The sequence below is a fragment of the Ursus maritimus genome, unplaced genomic scaffold (assembly GCF_017311325.1).
Source record: "Ursus maritimus isolate PB19 unplaced genomic scaffold, ASM1731132v1 scaffold_30, whole genome shotgun sequence".
In the NCBI taxonomy this organism is placed as follows: Eukaryota; Metazoa; Chordata; class Mammalia; order Carnivora; family Ursidae; genus Ursus; species Ursus maritimus.
In genome coordinates, this window is record NW_024425564.1 from 16,865,922 (window position 1) to 16,886,101 (window position 20,180).

Sequence of the window (20,180 nt, forward strand, 5' to 3'; positions counted from 1 at the left end):
AAAAAAAAAAAAAGGGTCCTCTTCGAGAAGGGCCCGAGTTTAACTTAACCCACAAAACTTCAGTCTATGCAAAACCACGAACGAAATAAAATAAAACGCAGTGGGGCTCGGTCTTGCTAGCGGGCCGGGCCTGGGCCTAGGTGAGCACGGGCCCGCGCCTGGGGGCGCTGGGCGTCGCGCGCCGCTTCGGAGGCGGGCGCAGGCGGGCTTCGGGCAGCTTAAGGGGGAGGCGCCGACACGGAGGCGTTCCCGTCCTCCGCCCGCGACTCGAAAGGCTCCGGCGTGCAGCAGCCCTACTACCGGGCTGAAGCGGGAAGAGGGGCACGGCCGCAGGGAAAGGGCTGAGCCTGTGGAGGGACGTAGGCCGGAGGCTCAAGCACTGAGTGCGTGCAGCCCGTCAAGCAGCGCCTTCACGAACGGCCCGGGGTCGTGGCGGGGACATTTAGTCTCAAGCCGCAGCGTCAAGTCGCACCTCCGCGAGCCAGTTGCCGCGTTGCCAGGGTTACCGAGCGCGCCCCAGGTCGACGCTCCGCCCCCCGGCCGCAGATGACCCGTCCCTTGCACTGGGGCCGCCCTCCGCGCTGCCTGAGAGGCCGAGCGGGGTTTCCAGGGAGCGTTTACTTTACAGCGCTCTGTCTGTGGGCCCCCAGTGCAGGGCGCTTTCTGAGCGCGGAGATGGGACGCGGGGGGCTCAGAGGCGATGGGTGAGGGACTCCCGGGTGGTCCGGCTCCGCTCAGGGCGACCGGTTAAGGGCCTCGGGAGCAAGGACCCCGTTCTTGTCAAAATGGCAGCGCCCGGCGTGCTGAGGGGTTATCTTTAAGGGAGGGGGTGCGGCAGCTAAGAGCCTTCCCCAGGAGAGTAGGCAGCGTGCTGCGCTTCACATTTTGAAACACCCAGGTTTGGGTCTCCTGGGCGAGCGGTGGGTAAGTGCCAGCCTCGCTGCAGCGTGGGGTGCGACGTGGGCGGTCAGTGCTGGATCGTGGGGAGTTATTTGGACACGGGATTTCCCCCCTTTTCGGTGTTTTTTGAGCTTTCGAGGTTTTGCTTTTGAGTTTTCAGTCCCGAAGAGTTTTGTCATCTAATGTATACAAAAAGGTGGAGTGGCGTGGGTAATGGGAAAACTTCAGGGATTTAAGGACTCTCTTGGGATCATTTTAGACCCAAAGCAAGAAGCTGAGCAAGTTTTTTCTTGAAGATCTTTATGGCTAAGTTTTCTCTCTTTGTCTTTCTCTGAAGACGTCAGCTTTTCACAATCCCCTTCTTACAGTGGTGAATAAAGTTGGTTATTGTGGTCCTTGGACGTAGAACTGGGCGTAGAGAAGCCTGAGCTACTTCTAGTTACTGTGTTTGCAAAACACCTGTTTTGTTTTGTCTATGGTCAACTTTAGGAAGAGCCTCAGTTTTCTTGCTCAGAACACATCTAGGAGTAACTTTAGACGTAAAAAACAAGGTTGCCTCAACATCCATCTTTCTTCAACCACTGAGTTGCGGTTGTAATACATCTCTTTAAGTTTAGCTGGTTTTAAAATGACATTTGCTTTATATAAAAGTCTCGTATTTTCTGGAACTTTAGGGTAAGGAAACACTTTACTGATCTTGCTTTAAAGTTTCAAGCACTTTAGTGTACTTGCAACGTGGTGTCCGTGCACGCAGATACACTTGTTAATATTGCTCTCTATAATGCAATAGCATTTAAAAAAAGCATGGAAGAGAACATACCCCCCCCTTTTAAAAGGATTTTATTTACTTATTTGAGAGAGGGAGAGGAAGCGAACGAGATCACAGAGTTAGAGGGAGAAGCCGACTTACTGCTGAGCAGAGAGCCTCATTCAGGGCTCATGACCTGAGCTGAAGGCAGAGGGTTAGCCAACTGAGCCACCCAGGTGCCTCCAAGAGAACATACTTTCGTTAAAATCTTTTTAAGCTTCCTGTTTTTGTTTTGTTTTGTTTTTTAAAGGTCTCCCACGTCTGTGAGTATCAAAATAAAGTTTTCTACTGGGTATCTGAACTCCTGTCATTCTTGCAGGTTGATCAGGTCATAGGGCAAGTCTTACCTCAGGATTATTGAAAGAGATTTTAATATTTTGAGTTTTCCTTGGCATTACGTAAATGTTCAAGACCAAGGGAATTGCACATTATTACAGAGTAAGGTCTAGAGCCATTTTCTCTTAATATGGTACACGAGTGCTAATGATATAAAATGCAGCACCTGGGAAAACTACAGTATTCACACAAGTTAAAAATAAAGCTATCAAGGTAAAAGAAAAAAACGTGAAAGTTATTTTGGCTTGTTTAAAAAGTGGGTCTCCTGGCTGGCTCAGTCATAGAGCATGTGACTCGATCTCAGGTTCATGAGTTTGAGCCCAGCGTTGGCTGTAGAGATTACTTAAATAAATAAACTTAAAAAAAATAGTAGGGTTTGCATTATTATATTTTGCTATCCTCTACAAAATGAAGTTGGAGTAATTGTTACTGTATACAATTGTTTATGTCTAATTATTGTGCAATTTAATCATCAATGTATACAATTAATGTATCTAAATTACCTTAACTTTGTCATAATCAAATAAAGCTTTTCAAATAAATATATAAAGTTTAGTTTGTTTGGGTAGCCTAGTCATCTGTTAGTACAAAGAATAGTTGAGATTAGGAAAGTGATAGCTTCCCAGTAGTCTTTTTTTTTTTTTCCTAAAGATTTTATTTATTTATTTGACAGAGAGAGACAGCCAGAGAGAGAGAGAACACAAGCAGGGGGAGTGGGAGAGGAAGAAGCAGGCCTCCAGCGGAGGAGCCTGATGTGGGGCTCCATCCCAGAACGCTGGGATCATGCCCTGAGCCAAAGGCAGACGCTTAACCGCTGAGCCACCCAGGCGCCCCTTCCCAGTAGCTTCTAAGCTAAGTCCTCACAAAAATACTTTTATTGTATTTGAAATAATATAGCAGTATCTTGGATATCATTGCCGTGAACAACTAATAAAAAAATTACATTCCAAACCTAAATCTCTATTTTTGTACATCTTTATTGCAGAGATGACTATTTTCAGTAATAACTGTATTTGAGGTTGAAACTGGACCTGGGCGAGCACCTGAAGATTGCTTACTTATATGTCCTTTAATATGCATCTATTCTGGGCCGAGTATTGTATTAGGTACTGACTATAAGCTAGTGGTACCCACCTACTATCATCTAGGCCTCAAAATGTAAAAATTGCTTTAATATTCACCTATCCGTAGTTAAGAAATACTTACAGTTCTTTATGTGAAACAATGTATTACCTTGTATTAAAATTAGGATTGCTAGATTGCTGATGAGCACTTAATGTTTTGTGAAGAGAAATTTCTCCAAACATAATAAGTAATAGGACAGAAGTTTATTGTCTTAGGCTTAAATATTAAAACGATGTGTAAAGGAAATCTTGTATAAATGAGCAACTTGTGACATAATGATTTAGAAATTGTTCCACTCCAAACATGGATCTAAATCTTTATTATATGTAATTGTCATTTGTTTTTATTGATCCTTCATTCTAATAGAATATGAAGCTGGAAGAGACCTTGGATATCAATTCCTTTTTATAGATGAACAAACTGAAGGCCTTTTTCTCATTCATTCATTTATTCAACATTTATTGAACATTTCCTAAGTGCCATATATTATCCAAGATGATTGAGTTACCATGAAGAGAGTCCTTCTCCCCAGAAATGGACAGGGAACTAGATAAGCAAAATATTAATTTGTTTTGATAGGTGCTGTGATAGGGATAATATTACCAAGTGTCTGAGGAGTACCGAAGAAGGCCATTCAACTAGGACTTTGACCTAAGGGAAGACTTTCCATCATAGAAGGTGTTTCCCCAATGAGTTAGTAACAGCCAGATGAAGAATGGGGTAAGAGCTTGTAGTATATATATATCTTCAAAGTGTGGAGGTGTGAGGGAGCATGACCCATTCAGGGAATTCTGGGAGAGGGGATGGGAGGGACCATCTACGAAACCAGACATGATTAGCCTGTACCTGATTTATTTTAATGATGTTTCCTCTGTTTGGGGGATAAATTATTTCTTCAACATTGGCTGGTTCACCCAAGTAGAACTTAACATCTAAACTCTTGAGATATAGGTTAGTTTTTCAGGTGTCAGTAGGATTTGTTTTAAACCATATTTTTGATCCTGTATTCCAGGAGTACTGAAATTCAGTTTACCTTTGCTTTTAAGTTGACCAGCCTGGAGTTCAAGCCACTGTTCTTATGGATATTTGAGGGCGATAAATCAAACACTGATCCTGTTTTCCAAAAGTTTACTGTTTAAATACACTCTGTATGTAATTAAAATAGGAAGTACAAAGTGCTGCAGGGGAAGTACTGGGGAAGTGCTATGGGGTCTCACCATGAGCGGTCACTTCCATGGGTGGTGCCTAGGCCACACCTGAGGTGGACAAAGTCAACGTGGCTGATGCCCAGGTTTCAGGAAATTTTTTTTTTTTTTTTAATTACCCAGGTGATTGGTTGTAGCCTGATAGAGAAACATTGACATGTGGGAATTAGGGGGCTTTTTTGGAGGAGATAGTGTTCATGTTTGACTTGAGAGAATTTAGGTTTGTGCTGGGCCTTGAAAGGAATTTCAGGATTTGGATGTGTGGGTGTGGTAGTAAGATAGTTACTGCAGGTGAAAGTTTACTCTTAGAAAGGGTAAAGGAGAGAGTGTTTGAATGAGGTTTAGGGGAAGATGATCACAGCCTACAGACCATTGAGGGAGGGCTTTTTGAGGGAGGGAAGAAGAGAGTGCTTGAAGGTGAGTGCAGGAGATGCAGCTGGAAAGGCCATCAGGGTGGACACCAGCTGGGTCCTTGTAGGATCTCAGTCCTTTGGAGACCTGATGGGAAAGAAAGCTGTTAATGCATTTAAGGACAGGGGAGCTGAGAAGTTAGATTATTGAGCTGGAGCTAAGCAGCTAGGGAGCAGAGAGGGTGGGCATTGGTCCAGGATGAGATCTGTCTAGCCATGGTGCTACCCTGCTCCACAGATGGTTGTCAGTGGAAGCTTTAGGAGTTTGAAGTGTATTAATTTTTCTTGGATAACATGGGTAAGTTTCAGACATATTTGAATTTTAATTTAGTTGGATTCCCACTTATTTGTGAAAGCTAACTGGTTAGCTCCTAACAAATATTCAGAAAATCTCAAATGTTGATTTTTATACTAGCTTTTTAGTCTTTGAAGATAAATTTACATTTTTTTTTTCTTATACCATGTGTTAGAAAAGACCTAAATCGAATACCTTTTTTAGGTTGTCTGTTCTTGTGTGCCACAGACATTACCTCATGGCGGATTTCTGAGACTCACCTTTCTGTAGAAGCTCTTTTCAAATATACCTAAGAAAAGGTGTTCTCTGAGAAAGTTGGAAAGCAGCTAGATAGTCTAACGTCATTGGTTGGAGGCTAAGGGTTCCCCTACTTGTGGGCAGCAACAATAAAACTGACAATTGATTTTTGTTTAAAGTGTATCAAATGTCACTTACTTCTAGAGGATTTTTTTTTTTTTTTAACAAATTCTTTGCCTTCTGAAGGAAAAAACCATCTTTTCCTAATACAAACCCCACCAACATGGGAATTCTTTTACAGTGTGATTTATGGCAGTGTTCTGCTGCAGATCACCTTCATTGTTTTTCATACTAGTTATGAGGGGTAACTTAAAGGAATGATGTTTTCTTGTTTGTATGTTTTTGAATGATTTGTTAATCAACCAGCTACATGTAATGGCAATAACAGCTATTATTTATTCGAAGTGTATTTTCTCTTCCAGGAGTGTTGCCAGGCAGTTTACAAACATCTCATGTCTGTAATTCTTATAAAGACAGATTTGAAGCTCTGATGGACTTCTTTGAGTGGGGAGTAGCAACTGCCATCTCTTGTTTGTCCAGATTAGCTGGTCCTTTACAGAAAACACTTAGGATCTGCAGTGTTGACTCTGTTTAGAAGAGAAAAGCTGCCTGTTTTGTTAATCACTGATGAAATACCAGGTCACTGTCTCCTGGTAGACAGTACTGAGTCCTGTGATTTGACTGTTCTCTTGGAAGGACAATATATCTTTTTTTTTTTTTTTTTTTTAAGATTTTATTTGTTTAAGAGAGAGAGAGGGAGAAGCAGACTCCCCACTGATCAGGGAGCCCAACTCGGGACTCGATCCCAGGACCCCAGGATCATGACCTGAGCTGAAGGCAGACCCTTAACAGACTGAGCCATCCAGGTGCCCAAGGATGATATATCTTTGTAAAGGAAAATCCTATAGTTCTTTCCTGCTGCATCCTCTCGTCACCAGATGTGTGGGGTTTTTACTGACACCAAAGCAGTTCTCTGCAACACCAGCTGGGTGTCCTATAGTTCGGCTTAATTCTGACCCTACCTGAAGGTAGCATCGGATTCCAAAGGTTAATAAGGGCTCATTCCTGCAAGACTGGCCTCCCTACCCTCCTACTTTACATGCCAATTGCAAGTAGTAGGTCCCCAGGTTACCCACACCTGCTGTCCTATTTGCCTGCAAATTGGAGGTTCCCATGCCCCCTCCTTAGGTTTGAGTAATTTATTAGAGAGGCTCACAGAGCTCAAGGAAACACACGTACAAGTTTCTTAAAGGCTGTGTGAAAGAATACAGATGAACAGCCAGGTGAAGAGATACATAGGGTGAGGTCTGGGAGGGCCCTGAGTGCAAGGGCTTCTGTCCCTGTGGAGTCCGGGTGCATCACCCTTCCCGTGTGGATGTGTTCACCCATCTGGAAGCTTTGCAAACCCCATACTACTGAGATTTTATGGAAGCTTCCTCATGTAGGCATGATCAATTAGTAGCAACATTTCCAGCCCCTCTTTTCTCTAGAGAAGTGGGGTTGGTGGGGTGGGGCCAGAAATCCCAAGCGTCTAGTCATGGCTTAGTCTTTTTGGTGACCAGCTCCCTTTGAGAGCCGTACAGGAGCCCACCCAGAGTCACTCCTTTAGAACAAATGATGCTCCTAGTGTTCTTAGCACTTAGGAATTTTCAAGGGTTTTAGCATCCCCGTGTCAGGGTTGGGGTCAAAGACCAAATTTTAGAACGAGATGCTTCTAGTATTCCTACCATTTGGGAAATTACAAGGGCTCCAGAGACAGGAACTGAGGGCAGAGACCAATATATATGTTTTCTATTACCTCACAATCTTTGATACTTGTCTTAGTCTGTTTGGTCTATTATAATAAAATGCTATAAACTGCATAGCTTATAAGCAACAGAAATTTATTTCTTACAGGTCTGGAGGCAGGGAAGTTCAAGACCAAGGTGCTGGTAGATTCAGTGTCTGGTGAAAGCTTTCTGGTTCACAGATGGCCGCTTTTTTGCTGTGTTCTCACATGGAAGGGGCAAGGGATTTCTCTGGGGCCTCTATCATAAGGGCACTGATCCCCTTCCTTAGGAATCCTCATGATCTAATCACCCAAAGGCCCCACCTCCTTATATTATCACCTTGGTTTCTAACTTAGGATTTTAATATGAATTTTGGGGGGGGCATATACATATAGTCAATTGCAATATTATGCTGGAGAATGTTATTAACAGTAGAATGTAAACAGAATTCATGATTTCTTTGCCATTCTTTGCCAAAAGTAGTGAATACTTTTATATGATTTCATATTTCATAGCTTTTTAATTTAAAAATTTATCTGCTGAGCACAACTAAAGCAATTCAGCTTGACAAACCTGTGTCCTGTATATTGTGTAATTGTAAGCTTGAGTTAACTAATAATAGTTAAGAGTATAAAAGCCTGGCTTGTGTGAAATGGATTGCAGTAATATTGGCAGACAGTGATACAGAGTTAGCTTCAGGTAATAAGGATTCATTTATTGAGAGAAATATCTTTATAACAATTCCTGGAATTCTGGACTGCAGGGGAGAGTGAAAATGGAGAAATCATGAAATAGAACAAAGCTTATCAGGCATATTTTCTTCCTTCCTTGACGTTTCCAGGTACTAACATTGTCATCTATTTCAAGTCTTTGAGCACTTTGAAATAAGTGCTTGAGCATTGATGATGGGAAACTCTGTTAGAAATCCCATTCACACCTTGGCTTCCAGGTGAGTGAGAGCCCCTCCAGCCTCCTGAGACCTGGTTGTGATGGTAGTTATGAGGCTGCTTTCATTTGTAGAGCCCTGGTCTTCCAAGAATTGCCTATATTCCCTACTTTTTAAAGCCTCTGGGTAAACTGTCCTGGATTAATACGTTTCCTAACAATGAGGTCAGTTTCACCAGAATGTCCAATCTGAGTTGGAATCTCCTTCTGTTAAAGGAGAGTCCGCAGGTGTTGTTATACTGTTTTCTGAAAATCCTTTTCTGTGGTCTTGACAACTATTTGAAAATAAAATGTTCAGTGTAGATTAATGTGACAGTAATTTATGCTAATCTTCCTTCTCCCCAGAAAACCCCTCTGCATCATTTGTATTTTATTATTAAAAATTGTTTTTAAGGGGCGCCTGGGTGGCACAGCGGTTAAGCGTCTGCCTTCGGCTCAGGGCGTGATCCCGGCGTTATGGGATCGAGCCCCACATCAGGCTCCTCCGCTATGAGCCTGCTTCTTCCTCTCCCACTCCCCCTGCTTGTGTTCCCTCTCTCCCTGGCTGTCTCTATCTCTGTCAAAATAAATAAATAAAATCTTTAAAAAAAATTGTTTTTAAAGTTTATTTATTTTAGTAATCTGTACACCCAACATGGGGCTTGAACTCACAACCCTGAGATGGAGAGTTGCATGGTCTTCCACCTGAGCCAGCTAGGCACCCTCCCCCCATTCTCCCACACCACCCCCACGTCATTTTTAGAATAAAGTCTAAAAAAGTTTATGTAAACTCACTAACACAGGCAATATGACCCTGAGGGGCTATTGCAAATGCTGATCCAACTTCATGGAACATTCTTTCCACCTTTCCTCATTTGTCTGGTGTGAGTTTAAGAGATACGCAAAGACATCTCAAACTTTAAGCGCATCTTCTTCTTTTAAGCCCTCTTAATGTGTGAGTGTATTTTTTTAAACTGAGAGTGACTGCAGTTAAAAGCAATAGAAAACCCAAGTCAAACAGATTTGAGCCAACATAATGGCTTTATTGTCTCATGGATCTTGAAAGTTCGGAAGTCAGGTGGGCTTTAGGATTGGTTTATTTGAGTGATGTTGTCAAAGACCTGGTTTTGTCCTTTTTTCCACTCTGTCTTGTACAATGTCAACTTTATCCTCAGGCTGGCATCCTTTCTTGGTTGTGGAAGGCTGTCAGCAATTCTGGGGCACTTTCCAGAACTTCAGAAGAGAGAGAGCTTCTGGATCAGGAGTGCGCTGCAGTTCGTTCTCTCTGTTCACCTCTTTGGACCTAATTGAGTTGTATGCTCATCCATCTCTAACGATTAACTGTGGTTAAGGCATAGCTTCACATTTTAGGTTTGAACCACCCACCTGAATTCTAGAGGCAAGAACGGGGTCAGCTGTCCCCAAGGTATACAGGCTGCAAAAGTTGGGGATGGGAAGGTAGGCATGTGGGGGTACGTACAGTGAAATTGAAGTAGTTACCAAGAGAATAGGGACTGATTTTTGGTAAAAGACAACAAAGTTCATTACAGGAGTCTTGCCAGAGTTCTATATCTCTTTGAGTGATTATTTGAGTATTTTTCTCTATTATCAGGTCGTATATTCCGTGAGGACAGGGACCATGTCTGTTTTTTATTACAGTTGTTTCCTCAACATTTTGCATCTAGCTTTGCATATGCTAGACGATTAAATACCAACAGTTGAATGAATGAATCAATTGCATTAGCTCTAAATAACTTACCTGTGAAAATTATTGGGTGACTTCAGATAGTGTTAGCTGTCTATGCAACAGCCATGCTGCTTCTTGGCCAACAGAATAGTAATTTTGTTTGAGTGGCCATGTGCCTAGTTCCTGGAAATGAACCATAATGGTCTAAAGTAGTCATGGTGATTCCATTTCCTGTTGGCCAGATACTTGGTTTTCCAGCCAGAGGTAGCCACAAGACTCAGATCTGGTTAATGAGACAAGAGGAAGTTGTCTGGAAGTTTTCTGGAAAAGATTTTCCTTCCTGTTAAAAGATAGGTATTTACAAAGGAGCTTGCTTGTGCTATCTCTTCTTTCCTGCTTGAGATGTTAACCTGAGGACTAATGCCTGAAGCTCAGCAGCCATCTTGCAACCATGAAGTAAAAAGCCTGTGAGAAAGGACGAGAAAATACAAGAGATTCTAACTTACCGCCCTGACTTTTCTGAGCTGTTGAATGAACCCTGAAACTGGGTACCTACAGACCTCCTGATGAGTAGGCAATGCATGCTTTTTTAAAACTGTTTGGGCTTTCTCACAGTTAAACACATATTGATGTAGTAGTGCCAAAAATAGAGTTTCATTGTTTTAGCCTTGCCAAAATTTTTATTTAGAATTTATTGCATTTGTTAATTTAAAGTAATTTCTCTGCTATTTGTGAAGCTTTGGGATTTTTTCATGTAGTTTCTTTATATGAATCTGTTACGTGCATATACAGGCTAAGCTTTTTTTTTTTTTTTCTTTTTTCTTTTTTCACTTCAGGAATTTTGTACATCAGGGTCCCTGTCTGGATTAATCAATCTTCTCCCATACTCTTCATTTGATTAGTGATTGCATAGATTACATGTTCCATCTTCAGCGAGGTGTTCCCTGGCCACAGTTTAAATTACACCGTCTTGATTTAGTTATTCTTTCTTATAGCATCTTATTCTTTACCTAACTTTTTATAATATAAAATTATATTGCCGTGTAATTCTGAGACACTGGTTTAATGTTGATTTCTCCCGTCAGAAGTCAATTTCATGAGGGCAGGGACTATGTTTTGTTTTGTCACTGTAGGCAATGTGCATAGTAAGTGCTCAGTAAACATTTGCCAGATGACTGGGTGAAAGAAAAGAATTGAAATCCTTAAATTTCTGCATCTTCCAGCTTCCTGCCACATCACCACCACCAATTTTCGGTAACCTGAGAAGTTCAGCCGCGGCACAGGGTCTGTTACACTCGTTCAGAGGATGTTGTTCCCTGTTAGAGTTTCCTTTTAGATTTTAGAAGGCAAGTACCGTAGTCACTTAGCGTACTAACTGAGCAAGTTTCTTGTCAGTTTCTTTAAAAGAATAATACGTAGTTTGGACACTTTTTCTTGTCTTAGGATTTATTCTCCCTGAATTTTGCATTATCTTAAAACAAACTTTATTGGCACTATTTTTCTAATTTGACTTGAAGAGCCTCTAGTAGCCAATGTTTTTATTTTATGTTTTAGAACACCCTGGAAGCATGGAAATGATTCTCATTTTAGCAGGGTATTGTGCTTGGTTACTAGTCATTTAGAATCTCTGTTATCTTCTTTCTAAAAGAGTGGTCTCACGAGAGGCCATGTGAATTATTGACAGAAGCTATTGACTTACAGTGGAGATGCTTTTAAATAAAATTTTTGAGTTCCAGCAGGCTATAACCCTAGACTGTTGGTAATAGTTTTATTGTTTCTAGGAAGAGTTACTGTGAACTTTTAAAAATTATTGTAAACACTATGGATGTGAGTGATAGTAAGGGAGAAAACTTGACTAGGATTTTGTTGATTTGATTACATTTCACAGCTATCACAAAGCTTTTCCATATCATTTTGGGTAAGTCACTTAATTTAACATTTGGGTGATCATATAATCCATTTCCTAAATCAGGACACTGTTGAGATAGATAAAAGTGGGTGCTGTTAAATAATGATGCTGGGACAAGAGGCATAAAGCTGAACTGCCTTGGGGAAACCAAGATGTACGGTCATCCTATTTGGTACAATAGACTATGATGGTGAGGTTGATCTGTACACCGTGGTGTCTTAAGACCTTCCAAAATGAGGGAGGCCTTCCTTCTCCTGACAAGGCCATAGATTGTTTAGTTTGCAAAGAGGTAGGAATTGCAAGAACCAAGATTCTGAAACTCTTCAAAGCCTTCATTTCCCTTTTATTCCCTGTAGGATCCCTGCATCTTCCCTGCCCTCTGCTCAGAGGGGGGACTCTTCCATTGTCTGGATTGTTCTGGATCCCCAATTTGCTGTGGTTTCATCAGCAGTTGGAGATTGGGGGGGGTTGATGCAAGGAAAGGGTTTTTTCTACTTTGGGGTTGAGTCTCTGTGCATGACTAATGGGCTATACTAAGGTGTGGAAGTAAGGGAAGTGTGCTGCTTTTACTGTTTCACTTAATAGAGAAACTGGGTTCATGGTTATATCTAGTCATAGTCTTATTTTATGTTGTTTGGACTTTCTGGAAGAAAGCTCCTAAATATTAATAGAAACATAAAAAAGCAATCAGGCATTTCGGAACAGGAGATTTGCACCCTTCTGAGGTTGTTTTCCCTGTTGCAGCTCTGCAGCCTGTCCTTTGGAAGGAGCCATAGCCCAGTCATGCCTGGGCTAAGACAGTCCCAGTCTGGTAACTCAGTCGGCCCCCACGAGAAGGAAGAAAGATCAAATGCCAGTGGGATGTGCTCCTGAGCCTCACGGCACAGATTTTCCTGAGGTTCACACACCATGCTTAACAGTTCTCTTCCTCTCCAGCCATTTTCCACTCCATTTTTAGGCCCTGCAGAAGACATCTGACATAACTTTCTTACTTGGTTCTCCTACTAATTGAATGAACTAGACATTGTTACCCCAATTTTACCAAAAACTGTGAGGCTTAGAGAACTTAAAATAAGTGGTCCCAAGTTCACAGGACAGATTTGATATTTGAACTGTTTCCAAAATGTTTGTATTTTCCATGTTGTATCATGCCATATTGATTTGGTAGTATAAGAGCAGCCTTGAGAAACTAGCAAATAATTTACAAATTAGATTCTTATTTTCTGTTATTAGCATCTTCTACAGTGTTTTATTTACCTCTGCGTGAGCTCTCTTTTTCAAGCTCTAGTTGCCCTAGGGTTGAGTTATTTGCCTTTCTGTTTGGTTCTGTGCTTGAAAAAGTACAATTAGTGTGTAAATGCTTAAATAAATATGATTAGAGTGAATGATCATTACTTTGCATACAAAATGTATTCAATGAGTGTTTGCTGCTTGATCAGTAATTGGAGAGAATTTGTGCTTTGGTTTTGTATTTTGCTAGAATCTCTCTGAACCTGTTTTTTCAAATGCAATATCAGTTTTTTTTTTTTATTTTTTTTTGTCCTCCTGGAAATGCTATACTGCAGGTTCTGCAATTTTAGGATGAGGAGTATGAATTTTAAAAGCTTCATGGTTCTGTCAGTTAGTCAGAACAGTGGTTTCCAGTCCATGTGTTAGATGAACTGTGGGAGCCACAGGAAGAAAAGGCTTATGAATCCCTATGTTTCTAATGTACTTGTCCTCTTGTTTTTCAAACATGCACACAGTATAGTGATTGGAAAAATATGTAGTGATAAAAAGCTACTGTGACTTATTAATGCTTTTAAGTAATTTTGAATTATACGGTAGATGTTGAAAGTGTATGTTGCTGAGAGAGTAGATCTTGAAAGTTCTCATCACAAGGAGAAGTTTTTTGTAACCATATATGAAGATGGATGTTAACTAACTAGAGTTACTGTGGTGATCGTTTTGCAGTATCCAATCATTATGTTGTACCTGAAACTAACATAATGTTGTATGTCAATTATACCTCGATGAAAAAAATCAAAGTGCTTTATCCCAGGCTGTTATTATCATTAAAGGAATTAATACAAACAAAGCATTTAAAATAGTGCTGGATTCATAGAAAATGCTGTAGAAGATTAGCTGTTGTTATTGATTTCGGGTGGAGAGCCTGGCGTGATTAGGCACTCTGAAGTATAGATTTTCCTTAGGAACTAACCATCCTTTATCATTGGGTAACCATTAATTCATTAAACGTCAATCTTAAAAAAAGTATGTGTCTGATCATGTGGAGATTAGGTGATTTTTTTCAAAGTTAAAATTTATTCTTAGACTGAAATAGATTGGGAACCCCTGGTCAGGTCATTGTAATGCCAGAATGTTTCTGCAGTGTTAACCATTATGTTTCCGTCCCTTGAATGGCTCCAGAGCACATTCCCAAGCCCTGCATGTGGCAGAAACTTGTCCTCTCATCACGTAGCAGACATTTCATTGTCCTGGCTCTGGCCATGCTTGGCTTCCGCTCCTCTTTGTAAATAGAAGCAATCAGTCAGTTCCAGCTATTTTACTTCTAATTGCCTTCTAATTTTGTCTATGTGCTGGGCAATATATTATTAGCAGATAGATGTGAAAATAAATTAGTAGATTGTACTTTGCATAGCATTCAATAAATATTTTTCAATAGACTGGTCGTTGATTCAATGGAGTTTTTTTTCTACTAGGCTGTAGTTTCATGATTTACTCCCGTCCATTGGTTTTCTTACTTCTTTCCCCTCAAAATTTTTTTTCCCCTGCTGCAGGACGCTTGTATTTGAAGCTAAGTAATGTGAATTTTAAAATGTGGATGGCTCTGTTCTGAGGGTTCAGGAGCCCTGCTGGTTCCTGGTTCAAGGCTCCTCAGCTCCCATGGGCACTGAAGGGATTAACTACTCTTGGAGTGCTTATTGGGCTGGCTGTTTTATGGGTTACCTGATCTAGTACTCATCACAATCCTATAGAATGAGGAAACATAAATAGTAAGTGACCCGGCTGGGATTTGCAGTTAAACGCATTTTATTGACTGGACTGCCCCTAGACTCTTAGTTTTAAGTGTTTCTCTAACTCTGCTGTTCCTACCTTCTGGCTTCTTCTCCTTACTACCAGGGCTGCACAATTCTTTACAGGACTTTTCTCTTTTTTATTGTGCCACATCTGTCTCATACCCTAATTTCTTCCCTTCTTATCCAGCCCGGACTTCTTGTTCACTGCTTAATATCATCTGATTGGTCTGCTTCAGACTAGTGTGGTTCTCAGTCCTAATGATTACCCTACTCTGCTTTGTTGATGTGCTTTCATTAGTGGAATTGACTAACAGTGTCAGGAAGAAACAAGGCAAGCATCTGTACACCTGGCTTCCTGCTGGGTATTTCTGCTGGTTATTCAGTGATACTGCGTCTGTAACCAATATGTTGAACTAGCATGACCTATGGGATGTAGGTCAAACACATTCCCCCCCCCCCCCAGTACTTGTTTAAGATTGTGTTCAGTGGGCAAATCATCCCCTGCTTCTGCATGAAAACTTACTTCTTCGCTCACCTACTCATTCTGCAAGGGACCCTGTGATGGGAAAAGGCGGTGCTGTGTGTATGGCTCTTTGCTCCTGCTCTAGCTGTCCTTTTCCCCTGATCTGGTAACTTCACCAGACTATTGTTGATCACTGCATTGTAATTTTTCTTGGAGCATGGTCTGCTCTTGATTTGCAGATTCGTAAGTCTTCCTCTAGGAGAGAGCCTTTCTGTGATGTGTCTTTCAGTATTTTTGTTTGTTTTGTTATTGTACTTCTTCACGAGCACCAGTAATGAGAAGTAGATCTTTTGTCTCATGTGTCTAGCATTCTCTTCCCGGTCGTTTTTGTATTTTTATTCATTTGTGTTTCCTTTTGTAAGGCTTCTCAGACCTGGCCTTGCTGTCCCTGAGAGGGTATTTATTTGTGTTAATTTAACATCTTGTTCCCTCTAATCTGACACTCATTTTGTATGAGTTTCATTTTCCTCTCCTATTTCTTGAGCTGTACCAACTCACTTTTTATCTTGTTTTATTTTTTTGATCTTTTGTATATCTTCTTTGACCCTCCCCAAGACCAGTTTTTGTCTTTTTATTTTTTTAAGTTTCTTTCTTTCTTTCTTTCTTTCTTTCTTTCTTTCTTTCTTTCTTTCTTTCTTTTTTTTTAAAGATTTTATTTATTTATTTGACAGAGAGAGACAGCGACAGAGGGAACACACTCAAGGGGAGTGTGAGAGGGAGAAGCAGGCTTCCTGCTGAGCAGGGAGCCCGATGCGGGGCTGATCCCAGGACCCTGGGATCATGACCTGAGCTGAAGGCAGACGCTTAACGTCTGAGCAACCCAGGTGCCCCTAAGTTTATTTCTAATTCCTTTGATTTTGGAAAACAATTTGGTCTAAACACTTTGTTTCTTAGAGCAGTTTCTCTTTGGTGAACATTTTCTTTCTTTTTTTTCTTTTTTTGCTTTATATTTTTAATTGTTTTCTCTCATTAGTTTCTATGGATAGTTTCTGGTTTGTTTCTTTTCTGATAATTACTCATCTCTGGATCAAGGCAGTGTCTCTCTGCCAAAGAACGGCCACTCTGTGGCTTCAGGTCAGGGTTGGTTATTTCCTTGTCTGAGCGTACTTCAGTTTTAGATGTTCTGGACAGTGTGCTTTGTGTTAAAACCTCTGTACTTGGTAATATGGCGACTGCTGGTTTGTTTGTTTCCCTTCATCTTAACCCTACCTCACCATGGCAGTGACGCACAGGTGGGTTCTAGACGTTACAGATAGTGTGTGTCTTAGTATTGCCTTCTCCTTCAGCTCCACTTCCCCCTGAGTTCCAGGGTCATGTTTATAACGCATACATATGTCATTCTATTGCTCCACTAATAATATTGGCCTAATTTTCTCTAGGATAAAGATCAGGACCCTTAGCTCCTCAGAATGTGGCCCGGAACTCCCTTTCTCCTATTCATTACTACTCCCTCCTTTGCTCCCCAACACTCCTTATCCTGAGCTACCAGCTCTTTCTTGGATTCCATACTCTTATGCCTCTGGTCCTATGCACGTGTGGTCCCTCCACAATGTGGAAATTAGCCATCAAGGTCACTGGTGTGCTGGTCGATGTTTAATAAACAAGGTTTATGGAAGGAGCTCCTGTCGTAATGTTTGGCTGTGGTAGCATATTTATAACCAATTTCAGGTCACTGTCAAAAAGCCCCCAAATGCAGAATTGAGAAAAGATGTACCCAGTCTCTGATCGTGTTAGCTGTCAACCACTGAAAATTCACTCGTTGTGAAATCTTTTCTGCTCTTCCTCTATGCAGAGTTAGTCACCTCCTCCACTGCCCTCCAATAACCGTTTAGTCTTGAGTTCTGGTTGGAACTTATATATCTCTAACTCTGGTTTTCTGGTGGTCTGTGAGCTTGAGGGGTATGACCAATTCTTAGTTACAGTGCCAGATATTCAGGAAGCCTTTGAATAGCCAATATCACAGTGTATCAGTGGTATTGGTTGTAGTGTTTCGGATGGGAGCATGTACATGGATCTTTGTAGACCTGTTGTCTCTGATGAAAAAAATAAGTCAATGATGTTTGTCTATTATTTTCTTATATACCTTTATTTCTCATGCTTTTTATTTTGGTCATGGTAATTGTACAAAATGGCCTATTAGTTGCAGGATTTAACAGGTGTATAAATCAAGTGGAGAATTGGATGAGATTTTTTTTCCTGTTAACTACAATTATTTATAAATTGATGTTTATATGTTATTTTCTTATATACCTCCTTTTCTCATACTTCTTTTTTTTTTTTTTAAAGATTTTATTTATTTATTTAACAGAGAGAGACAGCCAGCGAGAGAGGGAACACAAGCAGGGGGAGTGGGAGAGGAAGAAGCAGGCTCCCAGCGGAGGAGCCTGATGTGGGGCTCGATCCCATAACGCCGGGATCATGCCCTGAGCCAAAGGCAGACGCTTAACGACTGAGTCACCCAGGCACCCCCTTTTCTCATACTTCTTATTTTGGTCATGATAATGTATAAAACTATCTAGACTTTGCTAGATTTAATAGGTCTATAAATCAAGTGGAAAACTGGCTGAGTTTTTTTTTTCCCTGTCAATCAATTATAATTGTTTGTAAATTGATTATACATCTCAGCTTTCCTATCATTTAGTTGTAAAGTGTTTGGTCCAGATTTCCTGTATCAGTCTTCTAGTTTAGCACAATTTGCTGCTTAGTAATCCATCACTGAGTCCCCTTTGTGACCTGGTCAGATGATGACAACCCCAGAATTTTAAAGATATTATAGCTCATAATACATGAAAGAGTAAGAAATAAGCCTATGCTGTTATTATTATTATTGTTCTTCCTCAGTATATTTCCATTTAAGGTTTAGACATTGGGAATGCTGCATAGGATGTGAAGTCAGTATTCAGCAGAAATATTCTCTATCTTACCCCATTCTTCTCTGTCTAGTTACCCCATCCCCCAAAGGGAATCACTATCCAAAAGATACCTTTCTAGCGTTTTTCGATTGGCTTGTCTGTGAATTTTTGCTCTCAGGGTTTGAGAGTTGTCTGATTCATGAAGAGGAAATATTTCAGAGGCATAATTTATCAGAACTTCATACCAGAGATCAAAACACAGGTAGGGCAAGGGTAATAAAACCTGATTTACTGAACATCCACTTTGTGCTATGCCCTTTACCTACATTTGCACATTTGCATTTGCACTTTGAGTTTTTATGAGAACTCTGACTCTGATGGCAGTATTCCCATCTAATAAATAAAGCTTACAGAGTATGTGATTTACTGCAGTGTTGAAGCTAAAATTTGAACCTAAGGCCATTGGACCCTAAAGCCACAGGGGTCTGTCTGTTCTAGGATTTGGATTCCTTCTTTGCCCCTCAGCTAAGTACTCCGTTATTCTCTGGGAATAACACTGAAGCAGTCGAACCGTTCTTTGCTTGACATTCAGATCTATCAGTTCTTTTTTTAATTAGGCATCACTGACCATTTTGTGTAACAAGTAAGCTATGATCCTTCTCCACAAGTTGTCCATGAGAGATCTTTGTTACCAGCTTCAGGACAATATGGAGGTTGTACTACGGCTGTGAAACTTTGAGAAATAATTTATTGACTGTGTCTTGTGTGTGAAGAGTTGAGCTGTGGAATGCCTCTCTTCTTTATTGCCCAAGGCCCGTTTGGATTGCTCAGTGGTTGACACAGCTCTCATTTTGGACACCTGCTGTACTCCTTGTTTTACATGTAATTCGTAGTAATCTTGGTAGATCCCTGATGAGATGGAGTGAGTGCCAGTTAACATCTGGGAAAACAGGCTGAAAGAATCTCCTCAGTGGGCCAGGGCCATGCAGCTAGCTAACGGTGGAATGGGAATTTGAACTCTTGCCCGTCTCTGTGTAAGCTCAAGCTCTCTCCTCTCACACGAGCTGCCTCCCCCTCATCCTTCTTTCTAGGAAAGAGACCAGCGTTTGAGTCATCTAAGCAAGCTCAGAGGTCAGATCTGTCTTTATCTGAGCTTGTTCCCCTTTAGTAGTTCCCAGATCACATTACCTGACAGATGGATAACCTTTAGGTTTCCATTAACCCACTGGTTCTTTTTTTTTTTTTAAAGATTTTATTTATTTATTCGACAGAGATAGAGACAGCCAGCGAGAGAGGGAACACAAGCAAGGGGAGTGGGAGAGGAAGAAGCAGTCTTCCAGCGGAGGAGCCTGATGTGGGGCTCAATCCCAGAACGTCGGGATCACGCCCTGAGCCGAAGGCAGACACTTAACGACTGAGCCACCCAGGCTCCCCAACCCACCGGTTCTCTGGCCTCATATTACACATCTGAGAACCTTTACAAACTACCAGTATTATCTTCCACTCACATCAAGTTCATCATAAACCCTGGGCATGGGGCCTGGTAATAATATAATTAAAAAGTGTCAGGGGCTTCTAATGTGCCACTGGGATGGAGGAGAACTGTCATCAGGCCCAAGTCAGACAGCTGTGTGAAAGAGCAGGTGGTACCCATCCATGTTTATTGCCTCCGTGCAGGTGTGGCATTGCCATTTCCTACCAGCGCTGCCGGGGGGAAGCCCTGAATTTAGCAGGATGATGTAAATACATCCTCACATCCCAGTGGTCCAGGAACAGCTCACGTGACTGTGGGCTAGGTGTGTTCAAAGTTTCCTCTGGTAAATCCCTTTTACAAGAGGGAGAACCTAATTTTAAGAGAAAATAAATCCTGTACTTGAATTTTTCCTTCCTTAAGCAGATTTTGGAATTGGTCCTGTCCATAATCTTGAAATACGTGACAGTTAACATTACACCAAGACTTCTTGCTGCCCCATTTAACCAGTCTTCTTGAGATGTATGTGTCTTATTCTTTCACACCCCAACATAAATCAATAAAGCAAAATCTAGTTTTGCATATACAACGGCCTGAATTTATGTCTTATCAGCCTGTCGTTGAACTGGTTTTAGCAAAACTTTCTATA

The 20,180-nt window shown here is 41.2% G+C and overlaps 2 protein-coding genes across 4 annotated transcripts in view; one reads left to right on the forward strand and one right to left on the reverse strand.

Moving 5' to 3' along the window:
* Positions 1-378, reverse strand: part of LYRM4 (LYR motif containing 4) — a 158,395-nt gene extending 158,017 nt beyond the window's left edge. Inside the window, exon 1 of one of the 2 annotated variants that reach the window (XM_040645021.1) lies at positions 3-378. The gene's annotated coding sequence lies outside the window, so the exon portion shown is untranslated. The remainder of the gene's footprint in view (positions 1-2) is intronic. The other variant, XM_040645020.1, reaches the window with a different exon arrangement.
* Positions 379-663: 285 nt separating this feature from the next.
* FARS2 (phenylalanyl-tRNA synthetase 2, mitochondrial) overlaps positions 664-20,180 on the forward strand; it is a 524,673-nt gene continuing 505,156 nt past the window's right edge. Inside the window, exon 1 of one of the 2 annotated variants that reach the window (XM_040645022.1) lies at positions 664-924. The gene's annotated coding sequence lies outside the window, so the exon portion shown is untranslated. The remainder of the gene's footprint in view (positions 925-20,180) is intronic. The other variant, XM_008692843.2, reaches the window with a different exon arrangement.